The following is a 21,861-nucleotide window of genomic DNA, read 5'->3' as shown; positions in this document are numbered from 1 at the left end:
TTTGTACAGTAGTTGCTATTGAGTAATCTTGAGTCCTCTTCAATTAAGCTTTTAAACTAGTTTTAAAATGTCTTTTGCAGCCAGGCACGGTGGCTCATGCCTGTAAATCCCAGCAATTTGGGGAACCAAGGCAGGAGGATGGCTTGAGACCAGGAGTTCGAGTCCAGAGTGGGCAATAAAGAGACCTCCATCTCTACAAAAAATAAAAAAATTAGCTGGGCATGGTGGCATGTGCCTGTAGTTCCAGCTTCTTGGGAGGCTGAGACGGAAGGATCGCTTGAGCCCAGGAGATCCAGGCTACAGTGAGCTATGACCAGGCCACTGTACTCCAGCCTGGGCAACAAAAAGAAAGACTTGTCTATAAATAAATGAATAAATAAAATGTCTTTTGTTGAAATTTTCTACGTTTATCTTTCTTCAAGATAAATCTTTTCAAACCAAGCCTAAAAATGAATTGGGTATACACTTTGTTCAAGGCACTGAGGCTTAACCTGCAAGCAATACAATGATTCAGAAGATACAGAAATGACACAAGTGCACAAATAATGTCACAAATTTACGTAATGTAATTAAGAGAGTAAGTGCGCCTTATGGACCATGACTTTTGCTGATCACTTTGTGATTTTCATGACTAGTATAATATCCTGGTGATTAAAAAGATACATCAAATATATTAATAAACTTTCTGGAAAATATTTAATTTTTTGAAAGATTTATTTTAGCAAATATACCTACACTTGAGAAAGACCGTCCTTTCTTTCCTTCCTGGTTTTCTTGTTTAAGTATTATGTAATTCGCTTTTACGTTCTCGGGTCATAGAAGCTTACTCTCACTTCTCTTTCTTGGTATAGTTATGCTGTTTCTTCTGCCTGGAATCTCCTCTGCCACTTGTCCCTTGGCTAACTACTGTTCCTTTTCAATTTGGGTCCATCACTAGACTGTCTGACTGCTTCCCTAAACCTCCACCACACATCAGGAGTACAGTGTCATTTTTGTCCACAGTACAGAGTGCTCATCCCTATCACAAAGTAACATTTTCAAAAGATGGTGAGCTAACTGAACACAGTTATGATGAAAGATGGCTTTCATGTCTATGACTTCAGTGCTACCTTACCAGTGAGTATAACCCATGCACAATGCCTGGCAAAGAGCTAGCACCTAATAAATGTTTTTGATAATAAGAAACATAGGAGGGAGAGAGGGACGGAGGTGGGGGAAAGGAAGGAGAGAGGAAGCCAGGGAGGAAAAGAAAGGGGGAAGCAGGAGGGAGGGAAGGAGGGAAGGAAGGAGGAAGGGAGGGAAGGAGGGAGGGAGGGACGGAGGAAGGAAGGAAGGAAGGAAGGAAGGAAGGAAGGAAGGAAGGAAGGAAGGAAGGAAGGAAGGAAGGAAGGAAGGAAGGAAGAATGGGAAGGAGAGAGGAAGGGAGGCAGGCATGAATAAATAAACTGACTTATGGAAAGTAACATGAATAGGGGAAAGAATAAAGCAAAGTGGATGGAATTCAGAAACTCGTGTGAACAGAATTTTTTAAAACTGGAAACTTCCATCTTTGCTTGTTGGTGTAAAAAAGTTTAAATTTTTAAAAAAACTGGGAACTAACTCAGAGACCTCCTAAATAGAGATCTTCAAGATTTTTTTCTATGCAAGACTATGTTTTAATTAAACGCTTAATTAAATATTAAAGAGTGTCAATCTATAAGGCAGAAAACAAAAATGACTACTTCTTCCAGAAGTTTAATTTATCATTGTTTGACATACAGAATCTTATCATTTTCATCATTAAACCCCTCAAGAAAGAGTTTTTAAAACCAGTCTCCTCATTATAAAAATGAAGAAATAGAAAGGTCCATAATTACTGCAGAAACAAAATTTGCAACTCAAGCCCAAATCCAGTAGAATAATTCCTCCATGAAGTCGTCTTTAAAATGCTTAGGAATTTAATAGTATCTACAAAAACAATTTATAATAATTTCAAACTTACCTCAAAATGTGAAATTATATGAAACGATATTAAATATACTTGCTAATTTTGCTATTAAATAAAAACTGGGTTACCAAGTGTGGTGGCGCAGGCCTGTAGCCCTAGATACTCAAGAGGCAGAGGCGGGAGGATAGCTAGAGCCTAGAAGTTTGAGGCTGCAGTGAGCTATGACTGTACCACCGCACTACAGCCTAGATGACCGAGAAAGATTCCATATTAAAAAGAAGTAAAAATAAATAAAATTTAAAAATTAAAAATAAAACCCAGGGATTATATAAATGTACAAACCGGACATTTTCAAAGTACACTAAAAATATTAGAATTTTAATATTAAAATATAAACATTAAATTATCAATTAAAATACAAAAATTAAAGATTTTTCTTGCACAACTTTTTGACAAGGTAGCCCTCCACATCTATATATTTCCCTGGCAATATTTTGAACTTAAGAAAACATTGTTTCCATCAGCAATATCCTTTTAACAGTGTTTTTTTTCTAACAGCAGGAAACGTGTAGGAAACACTTTTATCAACTTTCAAAACAAAGAATGTAAAAATTAAAATCCAGTTTTTTTTCTCCTCCAAAATTATAAGACAGACAACGGCACGGCAATTCAACAGCCAATTGTGGGCTATCTCACCTCTATATGAAAAATCAGTAAGTTTCACACTGGGAATTCAACTTCAGCCATACTTTGCAAAAAAAAATATATACATATATATCTGATACTGCCTATAATATAAACAGCATTGCAGGCTATTTCTTTTTAGTATTAACGATTTACAGAGGCTACTAAAAAAAAAGGCTACTTTGAAATTCTAACTTTCCACCATTCCTCAAATCAGCACTTGCAACTTAATGGACTTTACAAATCAAACAACATAGACAATAAATCTCAGCAACTCATATACTGAATATTAACTGTGAAATTTAACATGCTTTAGTAGACTGTATAAATAGTATATGTTTCTGCCCTAATTTGATAAGATGCACTTCTCATGCAATACTCCTCAAACTAAATACAATAAATTGTTCTGGCATTTCACTAAATTAAAATCTTGAAACCCTACAGCTTGAATGTATGAATTTAGATTTTATTTCTACTTTAAATTAAACCATAGTTATTATTCAGTTTCATAGAATGCAATTTATACTAGTCTTCTACTGTGAATGCAAGAACAGAATGATATTTTAATCAGATCTTGAAGTCACCAGAAGACATTTTGGAAGGCAGACAACCAGCTCCCTCACCAAAAAAAAAAAAAACTATCATTTCACCATTAAAAGATAAACATAATCACCTGTGATACGTAATTACCCACTAAAGAAAGGAACTGTGCAGGAACAGCTCACTGCATATCAGAAAATGTCTCTAATGCTAAAAATTTGGGCCGGCTTTGCTAAAAATTTATACAAAATATTAAATGCTATTGCTTCACTTAGGTTGCTAAGTAACTAGATGGTTACACAGCCTGGTAATAGTTTGACAATGGATTTGTTAAGATTGTCAAAACTTTCTTTACGTATTTTATCTTATAAACATTAAAAATGTCTTTTTAAGGATGTCATACTTTTAGTTTCCTTAACTAGTTAAATAAAATTCACAACTACAGTATCGACAACCATATTTAATTAACTTCCCTTTATTTCATGCTGATTACCCTATGCATACCTATGTCTTCGGCATGACTGATCCTTTCATAAAAAGCAAGCAAGCCATCACACACCAGGACAGCTCTGACAAGGATCCTCTACTGACTTCCTCTTAAAGCTGTTAATACATGGGCGGATCCTAACGCTTGGGATGATTTGGGGGCAGGGATTATACGCCACAGAGAACTACAAAAAAGATTCCTACTTCTGTTTTCTGTGTGGTTATTTCACCAGGCAGATTATAAAAGTAAAACAAGGAAAAACTACTGATCTTTTTTACATAATTGCCCAGTGAAAGTGTAAGCAAAGAGTTTTTATTTATTTTTTTTTTCAGACAGGTCAACATCAACACTTTCTGTTTCCAATATCACAACATCAACGTTGACAAAAACCAGTCAGCTCAGCCACTGATTTATCATCTAAGGAAGGTAGCAACAACAATAGAAAATTCTGTAATTTAAAAAATAGAAAATTTTGAGCAGCAGTGAAAAAAAGAGTCTTCCCCCAAAAAAATGAGAGAAAAAAAATCTGAAGAGGGAAAATGGATACCAAAAGACATGGGCCACTTAAATATGTGAACTAATATTCAGATTTAGTTTACACCAATAATGATAACAATAAGCATTTACTGAGAGCTTTCCATGCATGAAGCTTTATTAAGCACTGTAACTGCATCACAAAAATTTTCTCTATTCTTTCGGATTAGGACAGACAACTCAGTATTGTAACACTTTAATTGTAACTTTTATCATTCTTATATCCATGCAAGGAATCTATAACCAGTTAGGTTCCAGCACAATTTATTGTGATCTTCATTATCATCGATAACCATTTATTCAAAAAATACACTGAGAGTCTACTCTGAGTTAAAATCACTGACAGACAGGTGCTGATAGATGCTTTGGGTTGTTGCTCAGGCTTGTCACCCATAATTAACATGATACAAAGAATCAGCTATAAAATCTAAGAACTATTGCTGGGTATGAAGAGCTGAAAAGCTATTGAGGAAATGATTGTTACTCTTTTAAAGAACAAGGTGAAGCAGGGAAATTTCCCCACGTACCAATAAAATAAATATATAATATTAGAAGTTCATGGTAACAAAAGAGAAAGCTGCAGTAAAGATAAATTGCAATGAATTTTTTTTAATCTTCGAGGACATAGATATCCCTAAGCCTTCTGAAAAGGGGCAGGCTGGTATCTAAGGAAACGAAAGAATATCAAATTATTTGTTTAAAGAGCTGTTAAGAATGTTACTAAAATGGCCCTGAACAATGAAGAATATCTCAACAGTCTAGTAATCACAAAACTATTCTTTAGCAAAATAAAGATTTCTAGCCAGATTACAACAGCTGACTTTTATACAGTCTTGATTACCTAGCAGAAATCTCATCCAAAATACAAATAAAAACCTAGATCGTGTAGCCTGAACATCGCATAACAAAAATTTTCACTTTATGTGAGTATTTTAAAAAATTAGTATCACTTAAACATATGCAGGTATACACTCGAAAACATTTAAAAACATTTAAAAGGAACAAAAAATATGTTTTTTACAAATACCACATTTAAAAATATACATACCAACTTAAAGCAGCAACTTTCTCAACAGCTGGTACTCTTTGGACTTTTAATGCATGCATCTCAAAGTATCATCAGAAAATGGGCTCATTCCTTCTCCCTTCCTCTAAAGCAGGCTAATGGAATACACAAAAGACTTGGCTAGAACCTTGGTTCTGCTCTTTGATTCTTCGCTCCTCCTCTACCTCACATTCAATCAAATGCCAAATTCTAACCCACCATTACAAAACTTATCATATCTATCTATTGCCATTGCCTCACACCAAGGACTGTCATCCACCCCTTCTAATTAGGTTCCTATTTCTTTCATTAGTTCTCCACTCCAGTTCGTAGGATGTACCACCTTGAATGCTACCAAATAAGTATAATATGTTCTCAACTGAAAATATCAACAACATTTTATGGCCTACAAGAGAATCTTAAGAGAGCAGGCTGTTTATAATCATGTCCTAAACTAACATACCTGTTTCATCTCCTACTTTCTGTGCACTTCACACTTCCCCAAGGCACTATACTTTTACCTTTCCTGTACCTTTACCTCTGAACTCTTATCTTCCTCAAAAAAGACTACATATCCTACAATCCTCCCCTGCCTTCAATTCTAAATAATGGGGTCTCTCTTTCCATACCACTCATTTTGAATTTACCTACCCTACATTTTTACAACCTTATCTCTGCACTTCATTTTGGCATGATATCACAGTATGACTTTTATAAGAATTATTTGTGCAAATATTTCACAACCTAGTGAACCTAGTGAGCACAGTCCTTACATAACAGTACAGTTTTCCTGGCATGGCCTTAATAAATGGCTGTCGATCTAAACAAAATTAATAGAATTAAGCCCAGAAGTAATGGTAAGATAAGATGTAATATGCTTATAAGTAGGCTTGCTCTTGGAAAGGATAAAATACAATCAACATCTCAAAATACAGCCTTTAAGACCAATGCAAACAAATGCGTTATTTTTGGTCTGGTAATTTTGGCAAATTCAGTACCAGAAGTTCTGTCAAATTTTTAAAACCACACGTGCTGCCACAAAAACCTCTGTGGCATTGTAGGAAACCAAAAATAACATCTTGAATGTAAAATCCAAGTCATTATAAATGCTGTGAATTATTAAAGTAAATACAAGCCCTTACCTGTAAGAAAAGGAAATAGCTGCTCTGAACTACAAAAGTATAACATACTTCAAGAGATTATAACCACATATGAAATATCTGATTTTTCAAGATAATTTGATTGTGATTTTTATTTTAATAGGACTCTCAAGAGGGTTTTTTTTTTCCCTAGAGGTCTGTTGCCCAGGCTGGAGTGTAGTAGCAAGATTATAGCTCAATGCAGCCTGGTACTCCTGGGCTCAAGTAATCCTCCCACTTCAGCCTCCTGAGTGGCTGGGACCATAGGTGCGCACTATTCCGCTGGCTTTTTTTTTTTTTTTTTTTTTTAATTTCTGGTAGAAACGGGTCTTGCTATGTTGCCCAGGCTGATCTCAAACTGCTGGCCTCAAATTATCCTACCACTTCATCCTCTAAAGCACAGGGATTATAAGCATGAGACAACACACCTGGCCAAAAGAAATCATTCACATAGCAAGAATTCCCTAGTGGTGTGCGTCTCAATAAAGTAATAAACTGGGAGTGAGAGGTAGATAATGGTAAAAATTGAATCATTCTCGCTCAGTAGTATCTTGTGGCCTTGGGAAAACTATAAATGCACAACACAGAAGGGTAACTAGGCTGTCACAAATCAAGATTTTACTCATTCAAATACAACTTTATGATTTTTATTATACCCTACAAATAAAATGTTGGTTTAAGGAATATTAGACTAATATAGTCTTTGAATTCCAAAGACTGAAACATCTGCCTTTCAGCTAAACAACCAAATACATCATTAGATATTTGTACTGTTTTTAAAGACCAAGACAGATTTCTGATTTTTATACTTAGAACTAAGAACAATTTTCAATTTTTTTAAAAAATTGTATTATTTACATATATTAACCAAAAGCTGCACTGGTGTAGACGATAATCATGATCTCTTGTGCTAATGAAGACTCAATAAAACTCAAATCTTACTGAGAGGAATAAAATAGAATAAAATAGAAAGGAAGCTCGCTACTGAAGACTTAGCTTCTGATTTCCACTGAATTTTTATGTTTTTCAATCTATTCATAAATCTTACCCCAAAAAAATGGGATGGAAGGCCTACCTTAAAAGCTGTTTCTATGCTATCATTTCAAAAAATTTTAACCAGGAATCTGACACTTAAATTTTACCAATTTTTGATTGTATGCTACAATGATGAAAAATACTTAGACATACAGAATAGAAAAACAGACACTGGAGACTATAAAAGGTAGGAGAGTGGGAGAAGTGTGAGGGCTGAAAGTTACTTAGTGGGTATAACGTTCATTATTTGGATAATGGGTACACTAAAGTACATGCATGTAAAAAGTCTGCGCTTGTACCCCCCAAAAAATTAATAATTCAACATTCCTAAGATACCATTAACGAAATAAAGGAAGAAAATGTTGAAGCTCTAATAAGTGCTTGGCAATACTGAATACTGAAGCTTATTAAATACTCAATAAAGTACATGCAATAAAGTTTTATTTTGTAGGTTGAATAAAAGTAGGCAAGCATAAAAAGATCATTCATAGGTTATAATAAATGATAATCATACAAAACATTAAAAGAATCTTTGGAAAGAGTTGAATAATGCCAAACATGAAGGTACTGTAAATATCTTTTTAACTACGGAGGGCTTAAATATACATTAAGTCAGATGAAAGCACTCCAAAGAACATCACCATATAATAATTTCACATTAAATAAAAAACCCATATATTGATACTAATTACTAAATTTATATCCTGGTTCTCTTTAGAAGATCAAATAGCAGTTTACATGGCAAGTAGTGAAAAATGTTCTTTAAAAAGAAAAAAGCCCTCAACCATCAATTCAGAAATGAATAATATCAAACTATTAAAACATCTGAAGAAAACATTCCATAAAAGGAAATATTAAAAGTATTAAAGCAACATACAAAATACTGAAAGGTATTCTTAAGAACAGTGCAAAAATGTCTAGTAATATCATCAATTCTATAAACATCTGATAACATCAATTTTAAACATACGTAAGAGTTTATGGTGATTTATTCTTTATAAATAGGCAAAATTGACTTGAATAAAGTAACAAATGAAAGCTATATTTTCATTTATTTTCCATTAAAAGTTAACATTGTGGTGAATTAACTGCAACCTTGATATGCTCCTCTTGATTTTCACAGAATTAACAAGCCATAAGGAGAATGAGGCCATTAGTGTATGTAATCTACAAGATTCTCAATATTCTAAAAATACTTAAGTGATGCTTGCACTACAAGCTATTCAATTTAGTATTGTTCTAAGAGCTCATTCCTACTACCTCATTTTTTTTTTTAGAAATACTCAAACTTATTAAAAACCAATCCATTTTGTTTTTGAGAAATGCAACTCCAGAAAATGTGAATTCTAAGATATTCAGCTTTGTTATCGGATGTTTCAATCATATAATATTAACTAAATAATCATTGTTTTAAATCTATTCTAATTTTAAGAAACCAATGACAAGTTTCCAGGCTGAAATGTCAGAGGACTTAGGTAATGTCAGAGGACTTACTAGTAACACAGTACAAGAAAATTAGTAAAACATAAAACACATGAGGTATGAGGGAGTGACTACAGTATTAAAATAGGTAAAGGTTATGTTTAACTATCAAGTTCATTATAATTCTATGTCACCCTATTTGTACAAATTGTCACCATAATTCTATAAAATATTTTAAGCACTAATAATCCTAATAAGGATTCTGATGAGACTCAACCCTGAATTCTTACAGAGAATACAATGATAGAAAAGCGCTTTTGGAATGTATTCTTGAATACCCTACCGTGTTACAGTTGTTATCTGAATCCCATACAGCAAAGAGATCAAACAAAGATTTTCTCGACGTGAAATTCAAATACTTTCAAAAGTACAGGTATTTTTGCATTAGCTAAAGCTATTGTGGGCCGCTAACTACTACTAAGAGATAACACAGCACGATGCTCTGTCAAATAGTAAAATGTTGGACAAAGTCTTTTCCTTGAGCATAGCTGACTTTTTAGTTAAGGCCTCTCACATGAGTATTAACAACTACCTTTCTGCTTTGACTTAAGTTTGGTCAAAATAACAGTATCTTTTAAATCAACAATCTGATTTAAACAGCACTAAAAATTAATAAATTTTTTAAACCGTGACATAAAAACTCAGTGATCAAGTATTTTAACAAATGGGTTTTTTCCCTTCTTAAACATGCATCTCAAAAAAAAATAGTTTTAGCAATCATATTCCTATTAAAATGTATAACAGAAATATTAGAGACAATGTTAACCCTTGAGTAGAAAGCATGAGTATTTTTGTTCTGAATTTTAGGTATTTCTTTAGATGTTGTGTTTATTTTTATATAAAGGTAATGCCATTGTGTTTACATTTTTGAAGAAAATGCACGAAATTTTATAATTTTTTCTCATTTTAAAATAACAAATTTTATATTCTAAGATCAGCTTTGAATTAACAACATTATGTGAACACCACAAAATCCACTACATACAGTGTCGATAATAAAAAGTATTCTTTTTATATCTTTGTTAGATTTTGATTTGAGAAAATCTATTAAATAGGCAAAAGAAATGGCTTTGAAACACACAACAGGCAAAAAGACACTAATATTATTTTTGTTCCTAAAATAAAAATATTAATTTCTAAATCCTGGGAATAACAAGGGCAATTTAAAATAATTTTTTCCAATACAGTTATTAAAACATGCAGGTTTGTAATTTTGCATTCTAGACTTCATATACACATACAAATTTTCAAATCTTATTTAGGGTTTACTATATTCTTTGGTAACTTCCATTTAAAATGTTTAACATGTTCAAATATTTGACTCCTATTCTTATAAAATTTATATTTAAAATATTATTTCAATTCTATCCTGTTAATACATAATACCCTCACTTGGAGGACTACTCTTCGTAATATATACTATTCATAATAGTTTATTTTAAAAACCAGTCTGCTCACAAAGATGCAAAAACAATTAATACATATACATCTATGCTTAAATAATGTATATACAAACGAGCAGAGAATGTTTTATCATAAATTCATATTCTTTTTTATTATTAATTCAAGAATATTTGATAAAATTTTCTTTGACAATTTACCAAGGTCATGGTTACTTTAAACTGAAAATCAGTTACCAATTAATTTCATTGTCATAAACATCTCTAATAAAATACCAATAATACTTTTATGAGAACAATTAATCTGATTAACTTTTCAGTACAATTTCTTTTCAATGGATTCAGATTTCACTATTTTAAAAATCACTCAGTAGTCTACCTTCAAATTTAAGACAAAACAGGTAGAACTTACCCTAGCTGCGCCTTTCCAATAACCTCACAGAAGTTATGCACTCTGTGACAGTTACTGTGCCTCATATAACCATTTTCCTGGAATGAATTCTCCAGTAACCCTTACCTCACTGTGAAGGAGGCTGTAGTATTGGGGGAAAAAGGTAATGAACCATAACATCAGATCCCACTTTGCAGTGCCTATTATATTAAAAACAAACTATGATAAGAAATATCTTTTTATCATATTATTTAAGACAATGACATAAATTTGACAGAAAAGGGTATCTATCAATAATTCTATGCAAAAGAAGCATTTGTATACTTTTGTAAAACATACCATCTTAATCCTACTGAAATACAATTGCTGTTGCTAATATTCTTACCCCATTACAAAAATGCTCTGCGTAAATGTGGCACACACTTGTTAAGATAACACGGGGCCACGCTGAGAAAATAATACTTATAAAAAAGCCCATACCAGTACCATAAATCTCTTTATTAAACAAGTTTCCTTACTTAGAGGATTATTCTGTCACAGAAACAATCCAATGTTTCACATTAGTAAAGGTTAGCTACTAAAATAATAAATCCAAAACAAGGAATTTCATTAAGAAACAAAGCTTTTTAAAATGCAAAATAAATATTTTTGTCACATTATTACTTGATAAAATAAGAGAAATGAACTATTACATCCCTTTCCAAAGATACATAATGGATAACTTTTCTATTTTTTACCAACCAACGAGCAAATTCTAAAATAATGTTACTATACCAAAATGGAAAAATGAAAAGACTGGAATTGATTTAATAAAATTTAATATAATATCCTACCTTTAAATTTTCTGACACAAATAAGTGTATGCAGGCAATACGAAAAATTCTACTCACTAAAAAAGATCCAAATGCCCCTAAAAGCTTATCACCCTGCTTACCTAAAGACCCGAATGAAAAACTCTCAAGTACTTCTAAGTATCTGGCTTACAATTCCTTAGAAATTCAGCTGGCACAGAGTCATAAACAGAATTCAGGCAGGTTTCAATCAAGTACCATCTATTCTGCCTGCATTCATTTTTTTCCCTAGTCAGCAGTTTTCTAAATCATGTAATAGTAGGTCCTTATTAGTCGTTCCCGTGTTTTAGTGTCATTGAACTAATGTCCACTATTGCAAGTAAAAGTCATTAAGCCAAGGCGATCGTTTCTGTGTTTAGAAAAGCATATATGCAACTCATCTAATCTGGTCTATTAATTAAATGTAGAGGAATACAATACACTGTGATATGTTTAGTGCTCATTTAATAATATGTTACATATCTGGAAAATTACCTAAAAAGCTGGGATCTCTCCTGTAACAACTACTATACATTTAAACGAGAGAGTTCTGCAGTCATTCTCCCTAAGCTTTAGACAATCATAAACAAAAAAACTGTAACCTCAAAATGGATCTGATATCTTTACTTTATTTTTAATCAAAAATATAAAAAGGCACATTTGTAATCTGTGAATAAAGGAAATGATAAACACATGGCATTTAGTACATTAAACTGCACTATAATTTGGCTAATCTCAAAATGCCTTACTTTCTTTAGAACAATTTTTCAAACAAAAATAAAAAATATTTTAATAAAATATAACTTTCAAACAGAAACTGTCAATGTATACTGCTTTGATTATTTTATTGCATATAAAAGCTCCCTCTGCAGGTAATAACAAGGGTTAGCAAAAATATTTGAAACATGAAGGCAGTTGCCTTAGTAAAAATGCAGAGGTCACAATTTTATAGAAATACTACTCTACTATCCAGCATTTTTCTCTCTTCCTTATCAATTACCTGATTAAAATAATTGCTCTTGAAAATCCGTGGTTCCACATGATTATTCTTGCCCTCCATCCTGGTTAAGATGGCAACTTGAGCAGACAGGATACACAAACTTTTCACAAAGTTACCCAAGAGCTACTCATAGTGTATTTCAAGGAAAAAGAAAACATTACCTTGCTTACACAGCACCAGCCTGAAATGACAGAGCACTCCAAAAAAAAAAGCTGCCCAGCCCATTTATCTGATTCATTTTCTGAACACAAAGTAAACAAAGGTAGCATCTTAGGATCAATTTAAAATCAAAGATAAAGGATCAATTTTAAATGAATGCAGTGATAACTGTATTTTCTTCTTATTCTGAATAATTCTAAAATTTATGCCTGGAGAGTATTTATGAAAAGTCTATTTTCATTTCAATAAAAAAAAAAAAAGAAAAACTGATCAGGGTTGCAAAATGCTCTTTACCCTTCTTTAACATGTTTTCAGAATTCGTTTTAGATTTCTGTTTACACAATGTGCTCTTCTGCCATATTCCTTTCCACAAGTATACAGAGATATGATGTGATGTATCTCTGCCAAAGGAGCAAAAATCAGAAAGTTAAGAACAGTTTCTAAGTCTCGGGGACAATGTGTTATATAAAATGTGTTACTGCAGAACGATGATGCCCCTCTCCCTCAAAATGTCTCCGTTCCAACATACATACACCTTGATAACATGTAAATACTGACTGGAAATTTGAGGCAAAGCCAGTTTGACTTACTTAAAAATGAACTGACAGGCTTATGAAAACTGAACTTTTTAAAACTAAGGTTCTTATTGAACAAATGAAAATTGTAAGATATGCTAAAACATACAGAAATATCATACTGAGGTATCAGTTACATCTTTTCCCAATGAAACAAATGAGGTAAGAGGAACAGCAACAGCAAATCAGCAGTGTTTTTTGTGGGGTTTTCTGCTTAAGAAAAAGTAATCAAATTTTGTTTCATGTATATTTTTAAGATATTCATGTTGTAGATCTAGTTTAAAACCTGTAACAATATGAAAAGTCATTTCCGTGCAAGCTATGGGTATCATAGCACTTGCAGCAGAAAAAGCAAAGTGGGAGAACACTCCTATTATTCATCTATTGAACTATCAAGAGGAAGCACCTAGTATTCAAACATTATCTTCTTTGTGACAGACATAACTCTGAAAAGCGCAAAAAAGTTAAAGGTCCTTAGTAAAAGTGAACGTGTCTAGGACATTATAATTTTAGTGTAATTTTTATTTGTTGATGCATATGAGGCAAAGTGAAGTGTTTTAGAATTATGCTCATCTCTTTAATAATGGAAAGATATATTAATATTTTTCAGTACATGATATCTTCAGTATATCTTCTGTCATTTAACACATCAAGCCTTCATCAAACTAAAAACATATGCACAATTACTAGGACAAAAACACATAAGCATACAATATTATCAAAATTAATGTTTCCCAAAATGTCTTAGATTTTAACCATAGGAAAGTCAGGAATTATAAGAACTAAAATACACCATAAGTATCCTGACATTAAGAACAAAAGATGAGTGGAGAAAATAGTACATAACAAATGTGTTCTGTAATTTCTAATCAATAACCACAGTAGCAAACACTATAAAATGGTAGGCTTTTAATGCAGAGGAATAAAATTTCCATATGGATGGTACCAGTTTAATAAACAAATAATAATTCCACATAGAAATACTTTGCTGCAAAGTAAAGACACAGGGAAATTCATTTTCAACATGATTTTTTATGTAAATTGAAGTTGAAAACTGATTAAGTAAATGTGGTCTGCATAAAACAGAAATACTGTATCAACTAAAAATTTTATCTAAAATCTTGTAATGGTTTGCCCATTATATGGAGAACTACTGTCATAGTACTTATAACATTAAGAATAAATGATTAGAATTAGAACTTACTTCATGGAGAAAACAGAATTCTCTATTGTTCGCTCTATAAATAGACACCATTTACTATCATCTTCAAGAGAAAGCATTAGTCAAAACAAGGTCACCTAACCCACCCCCAGCAGTCAAGTGCCATTTTTGACAGTAATTGAGGTTAGATTATTCTGTCATCTAAATCCAGAGCAATAACTAGTTTGAGGTGTGGACTGACGTAAAAATACCTACAAAAGGAGGCAAAGTATGGATAGTAGAAGCATTTCTCAGTCCACATGCAGGAAATATATCTGACAGCAAAACAGATACTTATGTCATACCATTTTCAAAATCAGTTTTAAAAGAGATACCTTAATCATACGTATTTTACATTTTAAACTTCCTAATTTTTAGCCAATAGCTAACAAGTATTGATATATACAGAGGAACAGAATATAAATTGTGTGTCTATGTATGTACACATGTGTGGCTAAGAAACGGGTTAATGAGTATTACTTAATAATTGAAAATAGCAAAATTAAGTCCATTTTTATTAGGAATCTTGTGGTGCATTCTTCTTCGCTAGTATGATGGCTGAAGATTTTTGTTATTCATCCAGAAAAAAAGACAGGATTGTATCTGGTTTTGTTCTAACAAATTAACATGTGTTTGAATTGGTGCTAAGTCTAAAGTTAACCATCTTTTCAACTTTTCCCATCTCTCATAGCCAAGAACTAATACTTCATTTTTACCTCCATTTCTTTTTTTCTATCAGATTTTTTTTTAAATGGAAATATTACTTAACACGTTTTAAAACAGCATTAAGACTTGGTCACATATTTCAGGAAGTTAACATCTGCTTAACCTACCCAATTTTTAACCATATATTTCTGTTTTTATTAAAGTATTAAATCTACCCAAAAAAAAGTCCTCCAAAGACTTTTCAGTCTTAAACAGGCTTCTTTTAAGATAACTAATTTCAACATTGAAATTCAAAGATTAAGGTGTAATCCCTGTGTTTGAATTTTAATGATTATAATGTACTCCTCACAGATTGGAAAAAATCAATGACAAAACCAACAGGGGCCCCGTTTTGCTCAGCATACGTTTTCTTGTCAGGTCGTGATTAATGCTGTGCTCTGTAGAGGGAGACATTACATCCGGGCTAAAATAGACCTAAATTTTACCCTCAGGCAGAAATCTGATTTAAACGTCTCTATTTAAAGTGACATTTGTCCTCCCCTTTCAACTATTTTCCCTAGAAATTCCAGGAAGTTGACTTCATGACCTAAAAACAGCCGGGTGGCTTTGAGTAGCGGTTGTGCTTGTTCCTGCACTTCGGTAAATCAGGGTGCCAGAATTAATCAAGGTGGTAATAAAACAGGTGCCCAGCTATCTGCTACGATGAATCCCATGCTACTTTATTGCTACAGGAATTTGGTATTTAGAATTCAATGTAATTCTAGAGTCAGTAATAAGAATTGCCAAAATGTATTTTCATTGCCGATAACCTATTTATATCTTATAATGGAGTAGGTTTCTTTGATTCTTAACATTATACCTGATATTTCACTAATCTAAAATATCAACTGATTATAAATCCAAAGAATATGGAAAAGCAACTACTTAAAAACAAACCTCTAAAATAAATGAGAATATGCCAGTGGAAATAGTTTCCCGTATGTCATGCAATAGCTTTCATAAAAACAAAATAAAAATGAAAAGCAAAAAGAAAAAACTCTTCATCTAACAAGTCACCAAGAAAACAAATGTATGCACATTAAAACAGGTGCCAATATCCTTACACTGTGAACATGGTAACTTTTGATACTATCAAGCAATGCAGATACTACTGGCAAGTTCCTATAAACCAAGGTAATCTAATTTCTGTTGTTTTTCAACCTAAGTTGATTTTTTTACTTTCAGTCATTCTAGTAATTGAACAAATTTATGTAAGTGTGATGGGATTTTACTTACTACCAGACAATGCATAAAATCATCTGTGAAAACAAACTATATTACTTCATAAAACTGCATTTTCGTTGTAGTGAAACAAATCGTATTTAAACTTGCTTTCTGCTTCTGAAGCAATCAATAGTACATTGCTATAAGCTGCACTTTACTTGCAGGTATTAAGCGCTTGGTTCCTTTACTCAATCTACATTTTTTTTCTTTTAGATAATGTTTATTTGTCAACTATAGGAGGTTTTTTATTAAAAAAATAAAATAAGCTTTTAAAAAAGTGTTGGATGAGAATATTTCAAAAAATATCTATAAATTATTGCCTACTTAGTGCAGCAGATATATGATCTCAGGAAAAAAAATTGTAATATTTTTTATTAGGATCTCCCTTTTCTCATGACACTGTGACTCACAAAAGAAAAAAAAAAAATGCTTACATCGAAACAATCAAAACATTAAGAAAATTTCCATACTTAACATGCTTAACAAAACCTATATACTAAACTCAAAATACCAGATTAAAGTCCTGAGTAAAATTTAGAGTTGACAGACCCTTGTTACTCCTTTAGAAGTTCTCACACTAGGTCAAGGATTATAATTCCCTAATTCCAGTAATTAACTATTCATCTCTGTGTTAAAGAAACTATTTCCTTAAGCTTTTTCTTAAAGCATTAAAAAAATAATCACTACCTGGCCAATCTTTGAGAGCATCTCAAGTAGCAAAAAGATTTTAGAGAATAGTCTCAATTTATTTTTGTGATAGCATCAAGCCTAATTACAATAATCTGAGTGATTAAATACTTTTCAACCTTTCAACCTTCAATCAAGGATTATTTGAAGAGATGAATATTTGGGTGGGGCTATAGAATAATTAGTCTTATGTAAGACAGAAGAAAACTAGCCTATGATTTTAATCTACCTTGGAAATAGAAATGTTTCAATCTTCGTTAAAAAATAGCAACAAAAGTTATCCATTTAGGTTACATTAACTAATATTTAACCCATAGGAACTGATATGACCAACACATTCACAGAACTTCAACTCCTTTTCAGGTCTAGTAGCTAAACTTGCTATTTTTAATACTTTATCGAAATCTATCAATTTGCATCATTTTTAGCTAGGCATTTTTGCAAATAATCTTGAGGAACCATTTTTTGTAATGATGCATTTTATTTGCAAAATATATTACCTTGAAAATAATTGCACTTATTTTTTACATAAATCTTTTCCGCACAAAAGCAGACAGACGTCAAATGTGCATCTCTCCCTTCAAGACTCAAAATCAGATACGGTGAAACAGTAAGAGGCAAAAGAGCTAGTCTTTGAAGAAAGTTTTGTAAAAATAGCATCTTATGTGAAACTAAATTCCTCCATTTCCAAAGCTATCTTCCATTCCTAATCTAAGTAACCCTCATCTATGTTCTTAAATGTCAGCATTGGGCAAGTGGTATGGATTCTCATTAAAATGAAAACAGATTTCTCTTAGGTAGGTACAAGTATGTTTAACCTACATCTTAGAATACATTGTAATGCTCTCTTCCTTCCACCTACACCTGTCAATAAACTGAGTGTTATTTGAATTATTTATTCACAAAAGTGAGGTCAAATAAATATTTTGATAGAAAATAAAGCAATAACATTTTATTACTATGGTTTGTAGATTTCTAGTTACCTCTTGACCTTCATGACATCTCAATCTCAATTCACATATTCTTATATTAAGATACTAAAACGCTATTTTAAATTTAATGAAACACAGAAAGCTTCAATGATGATCAAATAAAGATTAACCCTAAGTAAACCTTAGTTTTAAAGCTCTCTTCCAGCTCATTTCAAAAAAGGAAACACCCAGAAGCCTGGTGTTAATGTTTCTGCTGATTGTGAAAATTACAGCAATAAAAACCCCAACTGTTTGTCTTAAATTGAGACTTGTATTACTGCATGTGAGATCTGTATATTTACATTGGTTTTTATAACATTTGGAAGTTTTGTTGCCTGCTTTGATGTTAGTCCATTAATAAAGCGGAGAGGCAAAAGCCTGGAAAATTATACTTATTGGAAATTCTCAAGTCAAAACTTGAAGTAATTGGTTTGTTCTACCCCACATGATTCAATATTCTGATTTCCCCAACTACCTGCTCTCAGAGCTATCTCCATTTCTATATTCGTTTTCTGTTGCCAACACATAGTAACCCAGTGATTGAAAATGGCAGCTGAAGTGCTCCTACAACACATTAATTTTTCCCTAAGTAGTCCAATTTTGTCATCTAAATGTTGAAAAATCTTCTTTTCACTACATTTTGCACCTTTAGAGATTTAGTGAATTCAAGATCACCCTCATATAAAATGAAGAGCAATGTTTTCAAGACAATTTTTAGATTATCACTAATAGCTCTAAAGGATAATGTTTTCTTTATAACACTCTGCATTCAAAGCAGACTAGTTAACAGCAACTTAAGTGCAATAATAGCAATTACATCAATGTGGCTTTTTTTTTTTTTTTTTTAAACCACTAAAGTACTTCCTAGACAAGTGAAGGGATCAGATAAACTACCATAAAATAATTTCAGGGTAATGATATAATGATATACAATCTCAATGGCAAAAAAAAAAAAAAAAGAAAAAAAAATTGTAATCCATAAAAAAAGTATCATCCTATTACACTGAAGCTAAAAATGCTAGGCAATTAATGATAGTTTTTCCCCTCTGAAATTGTTATATTGGAATTCATTTTCACTGTTAAAATAAAAGCAAGAAGTTTGAACATTAGTAAATGAAAGGTTATCAATTCATATTCAAAAGTAACCAACCAACTAAGGTAAAACTATAAAAAGTATGAGCTTATATCTCCCAAAAAACCTCCCCTGAAATTCATTTCCATCTTAGAACTAAGTTTTGTAAATTCGTAAGTCAAATAAATAAAACTACTTCTTCCCAAGAAATTGAAGATAAAAGTTCCCCCTTGGCCCATCTGCACTTGATAACTAACCAAAATGACCCAAGCACTTGTTCTTGTTTTTTTCGTTCATGGATATTGAGTTGTTAAAAGAAATTCAAAGAACATATCTCTCTGTAAACATAAAAATGCAAAAACAAATAAACTACAGTTTTTAAAATAAACCAACTGAATACTAGAGTTTACTGTTTGACAAGACACAAAAATTTTGAAACAAAACAATATTTAAACAGAATTATCTCTATTTAAGTAGAATTCACAAAAAAAATTGAATCTTCACTTAAAAAAAACTTTTCCAAGCTTCTATTTGCAACAGAAGTTGTGTCAAGTTCATTTGAGGTTTTAATTTTCAACATCTTCCACTGACTTTTTCCCTATTAATTTAGCACATAAAAAAAGCGGTTTCCTACGTGTACAAATGAGTCTTTTAATGACAAAATTTCTATTGTTTTAGAGAGTAATTAAAAACTAATTAAATGCCCTTTTCATTTTACTAATAAAACAGTGTAGTTTCTGAAAAAGTATTAAGTTAGAAGGAAAGGCTTTCTCACTCTCTTACACTGAAGGGACCCCAAAAGACAGGCAACAGTGACTATCATAAAACAAAAGGTCACTCTTTTTCTAGGAACAAACCATTTTTCAATAGAAAATAATTGTCTTGCCATTTGCAAGGGCTCCACAGCAATAGACAATGTTTTTGGCTCACATAATTACAAAACAGTAAAAGTTCAGAAACACAGCCTGAATCCACCTCCCTATTTTCACCCTTTACAATTCTCATTGCCCTTTGGGCCTCCGTTTGGAAGCAAAAGGAAGACAGGCTGAAGTTTTCTCAATTGAGCTAAAGCTAAGAAACCTTTGATATGCTAATAGTCCCCTTCAAACGGTAAGAATTCACACTTGCATTAATTCAAACAATTTGTGCAGAATGATGTGAAATGGCACCTCTTTTAGAGGCAAACAACAAAAGGAGAGAATCGGAATGTCTGAAGAAACTAAACAACAGAACATTTGTTCTGTAGTATTCTTTCTATTATGCATAAATTTACGGAAGGGTGGAGGGAGAGACAACAAAAAGTCCCATAACACACCTGGACAGAAGTAAATTTTCTTTTAAAGGGTTTCTCAAGCATTACAAAGATACAAAATGTAAAGTTACAAAGTACCCTTACTTAGGTCAAAACAGTCCCATCACAAGTTGGAATGTTGCCACAGATGAGTACCAAAACTATTCTATTTTTCTGCTATGGATGCACATTGCCTATCTTCTAAGGTCTGCCCAAGATCAAACCTAACTTAGCAAGAGACATCCCAACAGGTAATTATTTACCAAAGGATGTGACTTTCTTAGTTGTGCAACTTCGTTGAGCAAAGAGCAAACTCGGTGGGATCCGTTCCAGACATAGTGACAGGGAAATGAATGAATCAACCATATCCGTTAAATCTGTGCCTCTGGAAAGGGGAAGAGAAGCGCACGTACTGAGAGAATACAGAATAAAATCACAGAATTGAGGGCGGGGTGGGGAAGAGAGCGCCTTAGAACCTGGCCTTTGTAACGGGAACCATATGGTTGGTAGCTGCGGCTCAGACGCTCCCAGGCTGCTTGGGAGAAGCAGCCTGACACCTTTCAAGAAACAGGAGGAAAACATTTCCTTGGTCTGAATCTGAGACAACAGTTTGTATCAGGAAGAAGGGAATGGGGGGCGGGGAGAGGGAAAAAAGATGAGGGGGAGGAGTCCCTAAAAAGAGAAAGGCTATGATAGATACCGCAGGACTTGTCCCTCCAACTATACTTTGAGAGCAGAGTGAACAGAGGATTTCAGGGGGGGGGGGGGGGGCGGGAGAAGCCTCCACTCAGCAACACTTTAGCATTAAGTAAAGCTTCCAGCGATTTCCCCTCACCCCAACCCCGCAGTTTGGCGAAAGGAACAAACTTTACGGGTCCCAAGCGCAGAAGTCTCGCAGGCGCGCCTCCACACTGCTGGGGCGCTTCCATGGTTTGGCTCGCCCTCGCCCCCTCTGCCTGAGAGTCGCCCCAGCCAATCAAGGAGCCCACGCTCGGACAGCCAGCGGGTCTCCCCTTCCCTCGCGCTCCTCCCACGCCTTTCTCTAGCCGCCACTCCCCAATGGCACCCCCATCCTACAAACCAGGCTCCCGAGGCTCCCTGCCCCACAGCCACTCCAGCAGCATACACCCCGTAACTTCTCCTGCAGGCCCAACGCGGCCCGCTGCTGCCCTCTCACTGCGGGTCCGGGAGGCTCTCTGCCCTCCCCGTGGCCCACCGGGCCCCTGGCCCCTGCACCCTCCCGCCCCACGAGGCCGCCCTGGCAGCAGCAGCCCAGCCGCTCCCAATCGTAGAAAGCCCCGGCGGCGGCCCGACCACATCTGGCTGCGCTTTGCTGTCATCCTCGCCTCCCCACACCACCTAACCACCGAAGAGAAGAAACAGCAACCCGTAAAAACTCGTCCAAACCCTCCCCCACCGTCCACTTCCCCCGAACTCGCTCCAGCCGCTCAGAGCGCAGGCGAGCGGGGCAGTGGTTTGGCC

The 21,861-nt window shown here is 33.7% G+C and overlaps 1 protein-coding gene across 35 annotated transcripts in view; it reads right to left on the bottom strand.

Annotated features, from left to right (window-relative positions):
* ADGRL2 (adhesion G protein-coupled receptor L2) overlaps positions 1 to 21,861 on the bottom strand; it is a 684,472-nt gene that overhangs the window by 170,924 nt on the left and 491,687 nt on the right. The gene's annotated exons all lie outside the window — the stretch shown is intronic.

This window comes from Papio anubis, chromosome 1, assembly GCF_008728515.1.
Source record: "Papio anubis isolate 15944 chromosome 1, Panubis1.0, whole genome shotgun sequence".
In the NCBI taxonomy this organism is placed as follows: Eukaryota; Metazoa; Chordata; class Mammalia; order Primates; family Cercopithecidae; genus Papio; species Papio anubis.
The sequence above is the reverse complement of the archived record's forward strand: the minus strand, read 5'-3'. Positions and strand labels throughout refer to the sequence as shown.